Source organism: Bombus bifarius, unplaced genomic scaffold, assembly GCF_011952205.1.
Source record: "Bombus bifarius isolate JDL3187 unplaced genomic scaffold, Bbif_JDL3187 scf7180000009125, whole genome shotgun sequence".
Lineage (NCBI taxonomy): Eukaryota > Metazoa > Arthropoda > Insecta > Hymenoptera > Apidae > Bombus > Bombus bifarius.
The window spans coordinates 4,490,513-4,510,372 of NW_022884914.1; the positions used below are offsets into that span (position 1 = coordinate 4,490,513).

A 19,860-nucleotide genomic window follows, 5' to 3' on the forward strand; every position below is an offset into this window, starting at 1 on the left:
AATAGGCGAGGGTTGATTAAATCTTCAAAAATAATCTAATTCACAAGAAAAATAAAAATCTTCTACAATCATTAGAAAAAAGGAACATAAAAAGAAAACCAAAGTTTTTTTTAAATAGACAGCAAAATGATAAATAGAAAAGTCAGGAAATATCGCGTGTGAGTTAGTGGAGGCCGAATGATATCTGTTGCGTCGCGACGACGCGTCTATTTTTGTCGGGCGGCATCACGACTCGACGTTGGTGGTGGCGACGGCGCTGGTAGTGGTAGCGACGTCGTCGTCGGTGGCGTCGCTAGCGAAGGGACGTACTATCTGCACCAGCGGTACTGTCGGTAGTAATAGTAGTAGTAGTAGTAGTAGTAGCAGTCGAGAAAACGAAGGGGGTATGTTGGCGTCACGAGGGCGCCTCAACGCGCAACAAGTAGTCTTCCCCCTCCAATTCGCTCTTTATAAATTTTCCCTCTTGCTATTTGCCCCTACCCTCGATCCGTGTGTGGGTGATGGAGGGGAGAGTCGAGAGGGTTGCGTGGCCATGCGCAGCCGGCGTCGCGACGCCACCACCGTCTGTCTGCTCGATTTAACCTGCGCCTGCAATACGCGTCAATACGCTCCGAACGGTAGTCGCGAGGTTGCACTCGCGACAACCTGCACGCGACCAGCGAGCTCGTTTATTCATCTGGCAAGATTGTCTTTTGAGCGACGTTCGAGGACGACTTTATTATGTACATGTTAAAATGTTTTTTTAACCGTGAAGAAGTCTGGCATTTAGTTCTTCGAGTTATTATGTTTATTTTTTTACGTAAAATCACAATTACGAGATGCCGCGTATAGTTTACGAAGAAACCGCGGACAATATAATATAATAGTTGAAATAGTTAATTCTACTAAATAATAATTCCAAATTTATTATCATAAAATACGTACATAGAAATCGTACGAAGGCAATGGAGGAACCGTTCTTGATTTGTTTAAGTCTTCAACTTCGAACATATGCGTTTGATGTTTTAAATACTTTCCATTTTTCTACATTATCAGGCAACAAACGAGCAACGAAATCGCTAAAAAGACCATAAGTTATGACTTCACCACGCTGAAATGGCAGGCTAGTCTAATGTAGTTGAGAAATATTTGTGGGGATCTAAAGTCCTCGTTATTCTGGTTTATTGCTACAACACGAAAAAGAGTAGTACGTGCTGCCTGTATAAATCTTGCTCGACAATCTTGCTTTCATTCACTTAAGCCAGAACATTCGTAGTTCTGTTACGGTTCTGGATAGCCTAACCTCTGCAGGTGGTCCTAGATCCTTTTTACGCGCTAATAGATTTATTTTATCGATCTACTTGTAGACACTCGAAGCAACGATCAAAGTAATTCGCTAGCGTTAGAAATTGTAAGAAGGTTTTAGAACACTAAACAGCTGTCGTTGTGAACGCATGATATGATTTCGCGAGTTTGAACAAAACTTTGCAACGTAGATAACAACCATTTCAAGCGACTTCAAAGCTGCTACTAAATATTCTGAGCTTTCCATCGCCTAGAGATAGTCAAATATAAAATGAACGAGTAATGAGATCTATTTCTTAGAGATTAATCTAACTACGGTGTATAACATCGCACAATAAAATCGATTAACTCTCTATGAAAAGCAGAGAAATATTAGAAATATCACGTTGATATCGTTAAGTATTAGAAAAGACACGTTTCATAGAAGAAATCATATAGCTACCTGAAACGAATGCTCGATCGTACAAAATGCTACTTCCATTGTAGATGTTTCGAAGAGATCTTATCTGTTCGTCCCTCGAACGTCTTCGAACGCGCTGGTGAAATGTTCTTCTCTTGGACCCAATCGCGTATGGACACGTCTGTCTCTCGTAAATCACGCCAGCTACCGCGCTTATTTGCATCTCAATGCGTCCAGGCGAACGACGCCTCCTCCCCCGACGTTTCTTTATTCCTGCCTTCCGCGTTTTTCTCTACCACGATTCGATCTCACCTACCTCTTATGCGTTTCTTCTCTTTCCACTGCGTCCTTTTATTGTTATAGCTACGTACTTTCGTCTCTTGACTGTGGCGCGGTTTTATCCTCCTGTTTTCCTTTCGCCAAGCAGATTTAAGCATTTCCTAGAGAAACGTTATTGCTTGGCGATGTATTGTATCGTCAGAAATGTGGATAGTTGCGAAACTCGGCAAAATTTGTTACGAATTTTTTGTTGTTCATTTTTCTTGATAATTTCGATCACAGGTCACAGGAAAACTACCCTAAATTCCATAAATTTTTAGATAGAAGTACTAGATAGCCTGTTTAGAAATATTAGGCATTATTGTCTTTGTATTCATTTCAACCATGATCTCTGAAAAGGATTTTCGCTACAAAAATGTCTTTGAAAAATTCCATAAATAATTTCCGATAATTAAACCGTAGAAAGAAAATGACTAATATTCAACGCGACTGAAAAAAATGGTATAAAAAGTCGGTGAATTTTGTAAGCAAACCCGTTTAAAAGAACTTTCCTTCCAATCTCGCGATTTCGTATCAGAAGCACGAGAAAGGCAATTTGCATGCGCTAGTTACGCCGCCCGCACGCGTCCGCTCGGCGAGACGCGTTGAAAATTTCAAAACAACGATATCGCCAGTCGAAGAATGTTATCTGTCGGTCAATTTGCATATCGTTCTTTGCGACACCAGAAACGAGCCATTTTCCCACACTGCTTTCCGGCTTCTCGTATCAATCGGGCCACTTTTGCATCGGTCAATCGTTTATCATGGCGGAAGTTAGAAAAAATGCCAAAACGAAGTATATTGTCGTCCCTCCTTCGTGTTCGTTGCTTCATTGACGTTATAGCGACCACTAAATTACAAATATTTATGCATTTATGGACAATTTAAATGCGCGAGAACCCTAGAGAATAGGATCATTCTTATTAAAAATAAAATACAAAATATACAAAGATTACATATTATTTCTTCAGCGATATTCACAAGACACATTTGCGTGAACATCGGCATTCTAATGATCAGACATCGTTATCGAACCTGGTCTATAAGGTGTTTATGATAAGATGAAAATTATGTAAATGCAGTCACAAGGAAATGTTATCGCTCTTAACGCAGAATTTAAACGATTTAATTTGGCTTGCTATTGGAGTTCCGCTCGTATTTGTACGCAACTTTACGTGAAAATGGGACGATTTGGGGAAGCGAGAAGGATTTAGTTGAACGCCAAAGAAAATTACATATGAATAGTAGAATCGCGTTAAATATTCATATGTGGAACGTTTAATGTCAGAACATCTAATTGCAGGATTATATACCTTGTTAGAATGAATTTCTGATTGATCTGTAGACTCTTCACGTATGTATAATACTTGTTTTGTAAAATATTCTGTTCTCGCTTCTAACAGAGAACACTAATTTTACTTCCAAAATAACCTAGATAATTGTATTAGACCATTGTTTATCTGCTAAATATACGTTTCATATTAAGCACGTTTCTCTCTTTTATATTTGACAAGAAATCGATGAAGCAAATCGCATGTACTTATCGTAAATGAGAAGTAAGGCTTAAAACGAAATTAATCCCTATGATTCGTAATGCGGTCGTTTAATGATACTATTTCGTTGAATATTGAAAGAAATTAGTTTTACTTTTGCAGATAAAACTATAAAAGAGTAAATACTTAAATCTGCGATGCAGCACGCAACGGTATAATTACGTAAAACATCGATACAATATCAATTGAACAAAGCATACTGTGCTTTACACGCGTAAACTAAATTATTACGTAACCTAACAATCAAATATTAATATCAGCATGTATAAATCGTAATTTTACATACGTTATGAAATTTATACGATTAGAATTTAACGGATAATTAGTATTTTATTCATGAACAATGTAACGAGTGTTACGAAATAAGAAAAGGTCATGTTGCACGTTTCCCCTGCTTACGATTCGCTCGTATTTTGGAGCGTTTCCAACCGCTGCGCGTGTCGCCGCGTCGGAATATCCGAGTACGAGTGTTTTCCTCGTCGGTCGCGTTAATAAGCGGACACTCGCCTATTACCGGAAATTGAGCGTACGCGCAAGCGCCTCCCGTTCGGGTTCAAAGGTTACGTAAACCTTCGATCGTACGCATTTCGAATGCACGCGAACGCATGCAGTGTCATTGATACTATATTTAGAATCACGATATCTTCCTTCCATTTTATTTCATTTTTATTTTTAACACGTCGCTGTTGTGTCTTTCTCGTTTAAAATGCAAGAGGATATTTTTTACGAAGAAATTTAACATAATAAAAAATTCTCTTTCTTGTTTTATATTTGTTATGCTCGAATATATGGCTGTCCTAAAAGTCTGGAATCTGCAAGTTCGCCAGCCACTATAAGTCAGTCCATAAATCAACTGCTTTAAGTATCGCAGACCATCGCTCTGTGATAGAGCTTCTTCTAAACCAATAGGTCACTCGATAATGCTCACTATATCTAATTTTTAATACCGCAGTTGGTTTCCTTGTTATTCTTTAAAAGTTGTCCATTTATGCCCGTATACGTTATGACCGTAGTCTCAATCAATAATTACGTATTCATATATAATGCGTACATAACATTTGAATTCGACCTCGAACTTACGAAGAAACTTCGGCCGAAGAAAATTCACAAGGTTTCGTTACATTCAAGTATGATAAAAATAAATTAGACGGGCGAGCTAGCGATTGTTTGCTCCAATTTATTTTAATTAATATTCTCCAAATTTGTAAAATTTATGGTTTGTAAAAAGGATGTTAATCAATGCTTCGAAACGAACTCGCAAATGAAATATCAGAGGATAATTTGTCAAAGATCTGTTTGATCTAATCGAACAGTATGACGAATTTCCAAAATGAATACTGCTGCTTGTACGTTCAGAAACCGAACGTTAATCTATTTCAAATCACGAATATCGAACATTAATGTCGATTCGAATGATAAATGTTTCATAATCAAGGGCTTTCGCGCCACATCTCACTCACATGTTAAGGTATCAATCACAACGTTACGCTGAGATATAATACGTATTGCGTTCGTATTAAACGTTGTAATTACATAAGCAGATTTAGGCCACTGTATGCTCCGCTATTAATAACGTTTCAAATACGCTGCTAATCGTTTATAAATAATAATATTTCGCTATTCTATTTCATTATGGAAGAAAATTTATGAAAATGTTACTATAGAAAACTTTCTTTACCGCAGAAACACTAGTAGATCCGCAAAACATAGTCATAAGTAGACCTACTACTAAACATTTTGAGAATCCAAGCTGAAACCTCCATGATTTCTTAAGAATATACATATAATCTAGCAAACATCATGCACAATATCACAGAGAAATATTCAAAATTCATCTTTTCTTTCTTTTCACAATGAACTTACTGGCTCGTTGCTCAGCCACGTGCTAGTCCAATCCAGAGCTCAATAAAAATCGAATTTTTGGACGCGATAGCCGACGATCTAGCAACTTAAATACGAAGAATAGAATCGCGAAATAATTCATTGACGAACCAACTTACCTATTCTCGAAGCGTAGGAACTCCGTTCACAGGAGTCCGTTGAAATTTTATTCGTGTCACTAGGTACGCGGAGAATCTCGGCCTGAGGGGATGCCCGCCCCCCCCCACCCCTCGAATTTCTACGGTTCTCCCTTTTTCTTTCGGCCTCGGAGCAATTTCCGCGGTCGAAAAATCGAGGTTAACGGAAAAAAGCAAAATGGAGAGGAGTAAAAGAGAAGGAGAGGAAAAGAGAAGGGTGGATGGTTTCTATCCAGATGGTATCTCCTCTCTCCCTGGGCGTAGAATCGGTATCGATCGGTCGCCGCGTTCCATGCATGGAAATAAATCGTCGGCGTCTGTTGGCGACCCTGTCTCACCTATGCAAATCGAGTCACCGTTTAATTGACGAAATATTCAAATCTTCAGAAGCTCTGAACGCGCATTCAAATGATAATGACAGCGCGTCACTGAGCTTTTTCCAACATAATCTTTTTCTTGGTCTTCCTTCATTTTTTCTTTATTTTCTTTTCGTGTTCTTCTTCCTGCTTCGCTACGTTGGTTGGTATCCTGATATTCGTTTAAGATATGCATAGCCGCTTTTGTTATCGTTTGTTGAGGTGCGTTTCACATTGAAGAGTTATCGATCGACCCGTAACGTCAATCTGCATATTTGTAATAGCGGGCAACAAGGACGCGTTTCCTTTTCCACTGACCTTCATCTTGACCCCGGCAAGCAGATCCACGTCGGCACGCGGTCTTGCGTTAAATATAAATCGCTCGGAATTATTATTGTTCTGTGGAACTAACAGGAAGCTTGATCTAAAAGAGCATGACCTTTGAACGACTACCTGGTCTTTGGTGGAGGAATTTTGGTGTGGTTATATTGTAAGACTGTGTTTATTTTAAGTGTTATATTTTAAGCGATGATAGTTAAAAAATGGATCTTCGCGGTTACGAAATGTTACACATTGAGATTGGAAAATACTCATATCGAGCTTTTATGTATAAATGAAGTTTCATATAGAAATTCTCATATAAAAATTCATATACAAAACATAATGCATTGTTATGTTAATCAAATGTATTACACTGAATGATACTCGTAAAACGTAGCGATATCTATCTCAAAATTAGTTTCTCGATGTCGACATTTTTGTTGCGAGAGTTACACACAGAGCCTTATCAAATTATATATTAAAAGTTAATTAAACTCAATTACAATCGCCAACGTAACTTTCAAATTTGTTTCAGTCAACTATAAAAATTCCAGCTCTTTGTTCGTGAACGTGTATTATCTACGCGTGCGATTCATAATTTTATGTTTAACGCTGCGTTCGTCCCTTCTACGCCACTTGAAGCGCGATTTGATAATGGGACAGTACTCGTCGAACTGACTTTCGAGCGGTAGAGAGAACTGTTTCGTGTTGTTGGAGAGTCGCGGTGTGTGGTCCAGATATTAACGTGTGTGTCCACGACAGCCTCTCCATAGCACACGAGAAGCTTCATAGTGTTTTCGATTAATTACTGGCGTCGTTGTACCCGCGTGTTTGCAAGGAATTGGTCGATCAGGATGATGAAGTACCGTGTTGTTTCGCACGCTAATGAAAATGTGAAGATAAAGGATGTGATTTTGTAATATACATACTATGAAATAAATTAAAGATTCTGTGACGTTCATTTACTTTGCGTAATAACGTAAGAAAAGTCATTCCAACTTTCACTTCACGCGCAATGTGCACCATATCGCTATTCAATATTTCGAAACACGTCTACTAGGCTTTAAACCTCTATCAGCTCTGTAACAAAAGAAACCAGCAATCCTATCAATTTTCAAAACCACTCGAAATCTCCCATAAGAAGACATATCGATTTTAACTTTCACCTTGTTAACTACTAATTTACTAACGTTTAATTTCTTTAGGAAAAGTATTAGACTTAGTTCCATAAATTTATTTATTCTAAGATGTAAATTCGTTACGTGGATTGGAAAATTAAGAAATTTCACTTTATTTTGTACTTTACGCTATACGATCAATGAAATTATAAGTTTATAATAAAATAACTAGAAAACGAAAGCAAATGATAAACGTTCAATTTGTATCTCTTTATCTGTCTTAATATCACTGTATTATCTATAGTATCCATAGAGAATGCGTATATCGCTATTGTTCTCCGTGAAAGGATATCTACAACTCACAGCGTCCAGTTACAAAAATAATAATCTTTCGCCAGGAAGCACGACGTATCTTGCGGCTTCATCCTCTAAACTCGCGGCTTCTTCTGCTAATCCCGCGAGAACCTGATGCAACGTCCACGAGGCGTGTTCTCCAGAAGTCGCGTTCGCGGTTACAGGTACGCGAGCCGCGACACAACGTCAGAAGGTGTGCATTCCACAACGGTGCCGCATACCGCGCTGAAATCGATACCCGCGTCTCTCCGTTCGTAACCTACATCGTGGTGGTGTGTCGAGGCTCGTACAGTCGCCAGCAAAACGCATTGTCTCCCGTCCATTCTTCCGAATCGGCCGCTATCAGTGCTGCAGTGGCGCGGATGAGACCAGCGAATTCGATTTGTCCTCTCGCCGCTTCCAATTTCGAGACCGTTGCGCTGCGCGGTTGCGATACCATTTTCCAACTGCTGGATTTTGGGTTCGCGGTTCTTACTCTTTTTCCCTTTTTTCTCTTTTATTTTTCACAATGTAGCAAGGACCTCTCTCTCTCTCTCTCTCTCTTTCTCTCACTCGTACGCTCGCTCGTTTGTTGGCTCTGTTTTTCAATCGACGTTCGTTGTTTAGCAAATGGACCAGCGTTGTCAGGTGCTTTCATGGGTTTTTGCCGGTTTTTGGATCTACCGCGGTGTTAGTGTGGTCGATGTGGACAGGAATTTTGGGTTTTAGCTAGAAGCTTTGTGTATTTGGAAAGAACGGCGTTCTCATGCGGGTTGTGGAGGTTTTTGGGCGCTCGAATAGAAAGTTAAAAGTGATGGGGGTGATTAGTATTCTGAATGAATACAAGATTGGTATCAAGAGTACTGATTTCTTGATGGGAATCGACACAAGGAACTTTTGAATAGTTTACAGCGCTAGATTTCTTACTATATGATACTTGTTCCTTTTCTCCGTTGTTTCGAGAAAAATGATTCTTCATATTCATAATTTTTCAATCTATATTCATCACAGCAACGTCAGGTTATTTATTATTTTGCTATAGCCTCTTGAAAATAAAGTTGTGGAAGAATAATCATCGTTGAATTCGATGTTCGCTTCGATAGCCCAATTCGTCGTTTTATAATAAACTTAATAAAACATGGGTCTGCTTGTTGTCAATTATCTCCGAGCTTGAAATCGATACATTGGTTTGTAATATAAATAAATTCGGTTAAACTGGCTATTCTTCATTATTTGACCGAAGTTATTTGTGCTACTGTCCGGTATAATAAATTCCGTTTAACACGTATATGCACTAAATTTCGGAAGATTTTACGCATTCGCGAAAACAGCCATTTCATCTGTAACAATCGGATAATTTTTTAATTTCGGATTGAATCAGGACAAGTGAATACGAGCTTCACCTTTATACCGTACAATGAAATTGGACTAACGTGTTCGATTCTTCTTTTCTCGGATTATCGAACGTACAATGACCCCACCGTTATATTTTAACAATGAATCGTTTAAACTCATTTTGTTTGCGCGCGGTCGTCGACGCGCGGTCCACGAACTTAAAGCTCGTATCGATTACGCGAGTTTTCGCGCGCATTGTATGTACGCGTGCACACCATCCGCCATTCATTACCAGTTTTATACGATACAATATAAATCACGCATGGGCCACTTTAATTTTTACGCGCCGCGCAATGACACCAGTTGTTTTTCCGCTTCCTTCTCTCCAATCCCACACTTTCGTACGCACTCGCCAGATATACTCGCATGTGGTACACGACAGTATGACGCATAAATATTAATCACGAGCGAAGTAAGCTTTTTATTTTATCGAGAGTTTCTAAAAATCTCGTAGCTGCCACGATTTAGGAGTAATTTTTCAATGACGAGTTGTTATTCTTTGCTATTGTACTTATTATTCTCTAACGGCATAGCATACGGATCACACGAACTGGTATAGAAATGTTATTTCTTAACCATTTTTTCGTACCAAGATAGTGAAAGACGTACTTTGTGTTGTACTATGCATTTGATCAAATATATCAAGAATCCTCAATCTTCGGTTCTCAAATTTCGAAAAGAAAATCTCACGATTTTTATGAGAAAAACATATTTGATCCCTAAAACTATCGAGCTAGAATATCTTAGACACCTTTGAATATCTGAGATAACTGAGAACAATAATCTTGTAGGTTCCGAATTGTTTATCGTTTTATCACAAAGCGCGGGATAATTAAAAACGCAAAAACCATGGCAATATCACCGATTTCATGAACAAACTTCGACTCCCCAGACACATCAGCCGTTTATCAAACTCTGCAATCAGAACTTTGTGGCAGAAGACACTCACCCAGTTCCCGCAGTTCCATCTCATCGATACCCGAAGGAAAACAATGGCCGAGGAACTAGGCGACGCAGATAGTTCCATCGATGTTGCATTCGCCACGGTTGCACACCTCGCTATCTGCCGTCAGAATCCGGTTGACTTGCTAATTTTAACTCGACCGTGACATCGCGCGAATACGACCACGAGCCTATGTATTAGTTTTCTCGTACGATTGTCCCGCGGTATTCGTTTCCAGAATATGAACGAATAACAAAAGGAAGAAAAAAAGAAAAAGGGGAGACTCGGTTTGTTAACGCGAAGGGGTTAATTAAAGCGTCGGTTAATTATCACGATGTAACGCAGGTTAATGTGCCCGGCGCGGACTTTGGCGGCGAAAACGGAGAAATTGGTAGGCGAGACTCGGCGAAATGTAATTGGAACGCGAAAGTGCGCAGACGGCTGACAATCGTAATTAATCGAGGCGATACAAACAAACGCAGCCAGCGATGGGATATTGTTGGGCCGTGCGACGCGCTCGACACGCAACAAATATCAGCCCTTTAACCTGCTCATTTTTCCGGCTCACGTTTCCATGGTGCTCGCACGAATTTTCAAACCGCGCTCTCGCGAAAATTATCGCTCGATTTTGTTCGCCGCTGATTTTCTCGTACCGCGCGCGCCCCATCATCAAGTCATTGAGTATTTTCTACGATTTGGCGTCCAGTTTTGCGGTTGTAAATTTATAGAGGTTTTTCTCGTGTTTAGATACGGCATGAGATAGTATTTTCTGTGCAATTATGTTTGGGTTAGAGTGCCATGGTATTTGTAATTTTTAGAGACGCGCCAAGAGAAAACGCGTTTGAAGGGGTTAATAAAACTAGAAGAAATTATTCGGTTTAATTGATTCGATCGATTAGAACGTGGAGAATGCAGAGAAATTATAACGGGTGCCCGTGGAATATTATCGGTAGTGTTTCTTTGAAGTGCCATGTTAGAAATTTCTAAATAGCTAAGTCTATGCAGTAATATATTTTAGAGTTTAGAAACATATCAGTTTTTCAATACGATTTAGTTTGATTTGACATACCACATTTCCTTTAAATATTTATATATGTACATATATTATAACATTTGCAGGAAAGAAGTACGTAACATGTTAGTCGGAAATGATTAAAATCTTTAAGAATTATTATCTCGTTTGGTACTGTACAGGAAGCTATAAAACGCCAGCAAACTTCATATAATATTCATTATTTCAATGACGCTAATCATAATTTTCTGTAAATGTCTGTAGGGATCGGATACGTGGAAGTGTCGTTAATTCTGATTTTTAGTATTTCGATTTAAAGCGTTTCATGTAGGCCTTGAGATAGTAGATGAGAATTTAAAAGCGTGTAAGTGCGTCATCATAAAAAGAAAAAATTATTATAGTTAGAAACGCGGTGTATCGCAATTTGTAGTTGTCAAAGTTGAAAGTGTTGGCAATTTTTTAAACGATATTAGTGGCTATTAACACTTTATCGATCGTTTAATATTATCTACCGGGAACGTCAATTGGCTATGTGGAATAATTATATTGCAACGCGTAAACGTTGAAAGCTCTTTGGTTCTCGCAAATGTGCAGAAATATATACACCATTCTAGGAAGTACATATGTGGCAAGTATATAGCGATGTATCGATTAATTGAAAACACGCAACGATTTTAGGAAAATAATCGCAGTTTCTTGCCATTCGCTAAAAATATTTTTCGTAGAAATAAATTGAGGGTGATTATGCAAATTCATATTTCTGCATAGAGAAATGGAACTTAAATAGAGATCGGATTTATCTTCTACATATTATGTTTACTTTGAATATTTAGTATTTTTTTTTCGTGCGTATTTTCTCGTTTTGCACATTCAGTTTTATCATAAGTGCGTAAACGTCCGCAGTCTAGTGGATAATAACACATTGGTCATGTCAAAAGTATTCGGTCAGGAAAGTGTACAAAAAGAAAGAGAGATATGAACAATTTCGAAATTGATATTACATATGTTATGATTGTTATATATTGCGTTAAAAAATAAGTACAAACGCAAGTTTTCCTACGATCTGAGATCTTTCAAGAGATCCAACAAACCAAGCATTGCTTAAGTAAAGTAAGTTCTGGAATGTTGGAAGACAAAAAAAAAAAAACATGTTTTCGAATTGATTTGATTATCCGTGCGCGGTATTAGGTAAGCGAGGCAGCTACATAGTAACGTTTATGATAATCCTTTAACTACCGTTTATGACTGGTAAATACAACCTTTCGAATGCAAAGTAATTTGTCTTTTCAATTGCTTCATACGTATTACCGTTGCTATACCGACCGAACCAACGAAGAAAAACTGCATTGACAAATGCGAGCCTGTTACATAATTTTCTCTTAAGAGATTTTACAATTCATATTTATGCGTCCGCAGTTACCATCGTCGACTGTTTTCAATTCAATCTTCTTTCTCCAGATTTTCCAACTAAATTTGTAAATATTATACGCGATACTTTATTCGTATTGATCTACGTTAAATGCAATCATTTCGAAGTTAATTAAGTTTGTTGACGCGGGAAAAATCGTGTGGCATCATAACAGTATGGCAAGCCTTTCAGTATAGCGTTGTAGATTATTCTACTGGAACAAAAGACACAAAATGAAAAACGAAGCTGCCAATAGACTAGACGATAGAAGTTAATTAGGATCTAACAATGAATGAAGTAATTGAATCGATGCAACACATATGGCTCGGTGGTAATGAATGTATCAATTATTTTATGCCATTTTAAGCTATCGCTCCATTTTCAACTATAGGTTGATCTCTCATGACCATCTACATTCATGATTTAACGATCGAAGATTCACGCAAAAGTTTGGCGTGTCGCCGAAGCTCGCAAATTCGAACGTTCTTCAGAAGACAAGAGCGAACCGCGCGACCACGCGTATTTTTGGTCGGTCCTCCGCGTAAGCCCTGCTAATAATGACCGGTTCGAGGAACTATCGACCGCCTTCTGGAACTCATAACTATATATTTGATCCGGGCCAGATAAACATTGCTCTCGAAAATAGTAACCGTGTGCCCATGCCGCGTTCACCAACTCGATACATCTTTCTAAGAGCGTCTGTCGCATGTTTTTTCGTCTTTTTGACGAGCCAACGAGTGGAGTCATCATCGAGAACTCGCGAATGAGAGAACGGGTTCAACACGATGTAGGAGTAGGAATTCACGAAATGCTTTTCAACGCGTTGTCTTTGTTAAGCCTTCGCCGGATGCTGTAAAGCAACATATTGATTCTGAATCGTTGAATCAATTCGTTAATTTTTCTCCAGTGTTCGCTAAATCTTAGCTTAACGATACGGTTACAGACGTGACGATTGTTTCTTTTGCACACATCTAATGCAATTCTTTTAAATGTCCGATGAAAAGCACCAATATTGACATAATATTGACAATAAATATACCTAATTAAAACCATCGATATTAATCTGTTCTGACTTCATAAAATAAAAAAAGTATAAAAGGGAAATATTGCTAATGTTACGTTTCTTTGTCAAAATGTAGAATATTCCGTATCTGGAAATTAAGAACATTTTAAAAAACTTACAATTACGTATGCTATATTTTTTTGACGAGTTGATGTAAGTATAAAAGCGAGCCAATATATCATTCTTAATCCAATCTATAGTCGAATAACAAATTCGCGAAAAGTGGAGTTTCGCCATTCTACGAAAATTCATTAACGTTCGACATCGTCTTTCTCAATCGACAAGTAGAAACCACAAGCGAAAAACCGCCATGTGTGTTCTTAGGTTAACGCTGCTCGTGAGTTGCAGGCGTGTTCATGCGCTCGAGAGATCTCTCATCTGCTCGTTCGATCTCTCGTACGTTTCTTTCCACAGAGCCGAGATGGCTCGCCTCTAAAGATAGAGGCGGTTGTTCTACACGCGTTTCGTATTATGCCGCCATTATCGATAAACCGACTGGCGGCTGAGTATTTTTGGCTTGTAAAAGGCTCTTCTTCGGGACGTTTCGTATCCTTCGCGGCTCCACTTCGGGGTAGGAAAAATTTCACCGATGAAACTGACGAGTAGTGGTGGTCCCGGGATTCTTAAAAGGGAAGAAAGTGTTCTTTTCCTGGTAGCGCTTAACTCGGAGCAAGTTTATCGAGTTTATTTTTCTAAGTGAAGTGATAAAAGCTCTTGATGATAGAAGATTGATTTTGGGAGATATTTGTTGCGAGGAATGTGAGGGCTGGAGAAAATCGGATTAGTTGGTTCTTTAACAGACATTGCTTGAAATCTTGGATTTAGGGAGGATCTTTTTGCTCGTGTACTGCTTCCTTTCGTTTAAGGATAATTATGAACTGGCGTAATAAAGTAAAAATGATAGATCGTCAATTTTAATATTTGAAGATTACTATTTGTAACTTAGATCCTGGATTTATATAAAAGAAATTTATCAATGATTTAAATAAATACATTTAAAAATTTCAAACATAAAGGTTTGAATGGTAAACCTCAAGGAAGCTATGTTCCTACGGAATTTTCTAGTCTCGCGAAATCAACGATAAATGTGTTTAATAATCAGAGAATGCTGCGAATTTCTTTCCACGCTGAGCTTTCGTAAACTAATGTTCTTAGGACGGTGTCTATCGATAGCATTGAACGTAAAGTTATAAAATGTAGATAAATATGCGATAATTGAACGTAAAGTTATAGAATGTAGATAAATATGCGATAATCTGATCCTTGACGTACTGCTTAATACTTTTGATCGCTCTTTACCTCTGCTGTTTGGCTCAAAAACAGACCGTGATCCGGGTGCAATCGCGTAACTGCAAATAACTCGGCTTCTGGCCGACGCGACGTGGGATGCACGAAGTTGTAAACACGCTTCTCGAATCGAACGGAAGCTGCTCTTTCTACTTGCTTGCCCACAGAAATCCTATCGTTCGATTTGGGACGGAAGAAACGTTGACATTTTTCATGTGACGACACTCTACTTTCTCTTAACACGGAATATGATTAGTTTTAACACTAAATCTGAAGAAATGTTTTTCTAAGGAAATCTTATCCATCGTTTAATTGAAACGTCACAGTCTAACTCTTTCGACATTTTTTTCTAAACTTTTCTTTTCATTACTTTTATTTTAATCGTCAAAATTTCGACAGTATATGAAAATATTTCAGCGATTATCGAATATTTTAATACATATCTACTTTTGCGTTTCACTAGGATAAAATTCTTCTTGTACTAAGATAAAGAATTAATTCTTAATTATTAAAAATATTTACTAACGAAATAAACAAACTTACTAACATTTACTAAACGAAATAAAATACAAAGGAAAGAGTGATTTTTCAAATAAAGTGTATTCGTGTAATACACAGGAGTTGGTGCAAAGATTCAAATTTTCCATTGAGCCATGTAATCACCGTGTAACATTGTTTAATCACGTCGTAAGGAAACAAGAGGTTCGAGCTCCAGACGATCGTTATTGCTCTCGCTATCGACGATACAATACACACCGCTCTATTTTCCCCGCAGCCAACCTCTGGCTACTTGTTTGCGCAACTATGCGACAATAAAATTCGTTTACGAGTACATTAGGTCCGCGTGCACGGCTTTGTGCGATAGCCACTTCCGTTCCACTTGTAAATCACGAATTTAGCACAGTGTCATTTTTTTGTTATAATTCTCTCGCCTTTTTTACCCATTTTCCAGCGATTGGTAACATTTTGATAAATCGAGGCGATTTGTGAATAGGAAAATATATAATTCGACGAAAAAATAAGTCAAAAATACATTGTTGTATAATAATACTAATAAAATACTCTGAAAAATTTTCAAAAATTTTATGCTGATCATTTTGGTTACTCTATTAATTTCATAATCATCCCTTGATTCGATTTTCTAACAATAAGAGATACCAATTTATAAAATCATATATCAACAACATTTGGGAGCAATTTTTTAATAAAGAGACGAAGTTGGAACGATAACGCAAGACAAAGGAGTTACGTTGAAAAAGGACTTGTATTATCGAGTATGATCGTTCCACGATGCTTATGAACAGTGTTCGTTGACTGTATATAGGGGGATGATAATTAGGCGCGGCAAATGACGGCGAGATGCTCTCAATGATATCGAAGACCGTCTTCCCGTATGAAGAATTGCATAAGCGTAGTTCGGTGTTGCTCTTGTTCGAGTTTGTCGACTTACGATTTATTGCATGGCGATTAAAGAATGGAATCGTAAAAGGGGCGGCTGCGTACAACTTCTATAAGTCACGTTGTTGCATAAATATATCGTTTAAACGAGATATTATGCAGAATGTCTCACAGATTTTCGTGTAAATTAGTAGGATTTAATTTGAAAGCAATAGGACAGTGTCATGTAAAGGGAGCTTTATTAAGATTTAAATTTCAAAGTTTATTAGAATGTTATGACAAAAATGTGAAACACGAAGGAAATATTTCTATGATAGTAGTCTTAGACTTAGTATAACGCAGAGCAAAAATATATAAATGGATAATAAGAAAAATGAATAAATATTTGTTACGCGTTAATACAAGTTTGTTTTAAACTTAATCTGGTCGTGAACAATTAGCGTCAAATTAAGGTAATAAATATGATCGAACAATTATTTTTATCTTATAAATTGTGTCTTGATTTCTGTTTCATGTCGAATGAAATATAAAGATAGCGAATTGCAGAAAACGAACAACAAATGGTACTATTTGATGTAAAAGAGAATGACCGTTTGTGTATTTGAGTTGACTGACAAGTGTTTAGAATAGTGGACAAAAATTTGTGTTCGAATGGATGTTGCAAATGCACGCAGAATTTTAAATAGAATAAATGTCAAATATTCTTAACGCAAAAGAACGACTTCAACTGTCAAGAAAAAATGACATAACTTTGTGAACATTCCAGTGTCGAATCAATATTGCGGTAAATTTAGTTGAATAATAATCAACATGCTGTTCCTCCCTAACTTAAATCAATATTATGAGTCAGCATTATTTACTGTTTTATTATTATACTTGAAGTTTATGGATTGTAATGTCACAACATGAATCATCAATCTAATTATAAACGAACGAAGTACGCATTACATTCTCCTAATCTTCTGCCGCATAAAATGTGAAAATCTGTTAAATTTAACAATAATATGGAGAAACGAAGGAAACCGAATGTTGCATATCTTAGATTGTCTTTAGTTATAATATTAGATTTAATAATACTTTCTACAGTGATATTCCTCAATAATTTCGTTAACTAAACAGACATGAAAAATATATTGTATGTTTTGGAGTACATGTATCATCTGCTGTAACCAAGTAATATAATGAGCGGAGTTTTTAATCCATTTATTACGAAAGTTTAAACACGACCCTGTGCAGTATGTTTCATCATTGCTTTACTTTTTATATTTTTAATTCGATCGAGGGGACTTTAACGAACATAACAACTAAAAATCTTATGAAACGCAATACAGTGAAATTAGCTTAAGTCGAATTCAGGGAATCGCAAGACGTCACGATTCTGAATGTGCACAAATAGAATGTATGATAAGCGCATGATCGTAGTGTGAAACGCATACATCGTTCAGGGTAGAAACATATCTTTTACTAGTAACAACGACTAAACAATTATTATTTTCGAAACAATTCTATTGTTTTGCACACTATTTTTGTTGAACGATGACAGCGGAAATGTCGCAGATGACCTATTACAATGAAGGAAATACGAACCAAATATTTTAAGGAAATTTTTAATCGCATCTTTATTATACTTTCATTGTTCAAAGCTATTTCTGTTACTACCTCTTTTCTCGAATAGGAATTTTTTAACATTATTAAATGTTAATCTATTAAGATTCAAATCTATTGGGTTTACCATGGTTACAATCGATATTATAATTTGCAATCAAGAAAATTACATTCAAATTACAATTAAATTAAAAAATGTATGTATGTTCTAGAAATCAAAATTTCTAGCTTCAAGTGTCTTTAAATATAATTGAGTGCATCTGAAGTTTGGAAAATCTTGTAAACTAACGTTAAGCTACACGTCGCAATCGATGCTTTTAATTTGGTTTCTCCGGTTCTTTAATCTAACGTTTCCTTGGTAAAACTGAAATCCAGTTACATCTCTTCGCGCTGTGACATTAAAAATACCCGAATTAAAGTTACCGAACCGGCCAATAAATAACCCCACTGAGTATCGTCAATTGCTCGAAAGATAAATTTCTAATTGTTGCTGGATAAGTTTCTGTAACGAAAGAAAATTTTTCAAATTTTTCTGGTAACAGGATTAAAAATGTTAATTTATCTATATATATTCTACATAATATTATTAATATCATTATTGTTCCTCTAACCCAAATTTCAACCTGTCCTTCTAGTAACGCGATACGCTCCGCTACACAAACGTGTTACGTCCTCCCGACGTTGGAACGCGATTCATAATTGCGCTCTTCCTTGTTCGCGCCGCAGAAATTAATCCACGTCCGCGGCACCATTCAAATTAGTCCACTTCTTGAATAATTAGGTTACTCGTCTAGCAGCCTAACGCGAAACCCGACACGCTGTTTGTCGCCGGTTTCTGAAACGTATGGACAAGGTCGATTGCACGTTAGCTTGCTATAGTTGCGCTGATATTGCATAATATGCTTCGCGCTTCTGCCTTATCGTCGTGAAGTTTTCTCGTTGCTTCGCAGTTAATTTGATATCGAATCGATCAAGGAGAATTCATGCGACTGTAAATGACCAATTCTTAAGTTCGCGATCATAAAATTTCTCCTAGATTTAGTGTTTACACGACAGCTAATTTGAATAGAATATGAAACGATACGAATCGAGCTGCTAGAAAACATGACACATCGGACACTAGTATAATAAATACATAATAAACGTTTCCTATTAATATGCATCTTAGAAAGGAAAACGGAAGACGACTAGTCGCTGAATTATCATATTCCGAGATTATGGTAGTGTGCCGTGTTTAACATCGACTTGCAAGGACGGTCTTAGTTTCGTGAGAATTTCCGTGGAAATATGATAGAAAAATACATGTTATCGTAAAATGTAATTATTTCCAAGAGCAAATACTAAACAACTAAAGTGATAATGGAATTCAATATTTTGTCATTTAATACGTCCACTAGTATCAACGGTGATCTAAAATTTACAAAATTTCCAACACTTTTTAACATTACAGTCACAATGTGACTGTACTGAATGCAGTGTTAAAATGTTCGGACAATTTGATTTTTTAATAAAATATGTATTACACGTGAACGTGTATTAGGTTGCATCGCATCGTGCTGAAATATGCGAACAGAACGCTATTACTATAGACGTGATATACAAAATTTCTCTGACAGTCAACGTACACGAATAATTAAACTAGAGTGTATCTATCGTAAGCGTAAAAACAAATACTGCAAGAGAAAATAAAACACATTTAAACGCAAGCACAAGCAGGGTGCCTATAAAGCTACGTAACTGTAAAATCATACTCCATAAACCCGTAGAACCGTTTCGTCCCTTTAATTGACCCGTCGTCACGCTAACCTCCATTGCTGAAGGTAAAAATGAACGGTGAACTAAAGAAAGGAAAGGACAAAGGAAGAAAAAAGAAGAGAAAAGAAACTGGTAGATTCACGAAATTTTTAATTGTTAATTAACGTCTCGATAATCCGTCAGACGAAAGAAGTGTAAAGCGAGAAAGAAGGAGGTAGCAGGCGGGAAAAGAACCGGTCGACATCTGCGTGCAGTCGGAGGGTGGCTGACAGTGGGGGTGACCACCCCGAAAG

The 19,860-nt window shown here is 37.3% G+C and overlaps 1 protein-coding gene across 6 annotated transcripts in view; it reads left to right on the forward strand.

The window, feature by feature from the left end:
- LOC117213771 (neurogenic protein mastermind-like) overlaps positions 1–19,860 on the forward strand; it is a 247,964-nt gene that overhangs the window by 166,551 nt on the left and 61,553 nt on the right. The window lies entirely within an intron of this gene.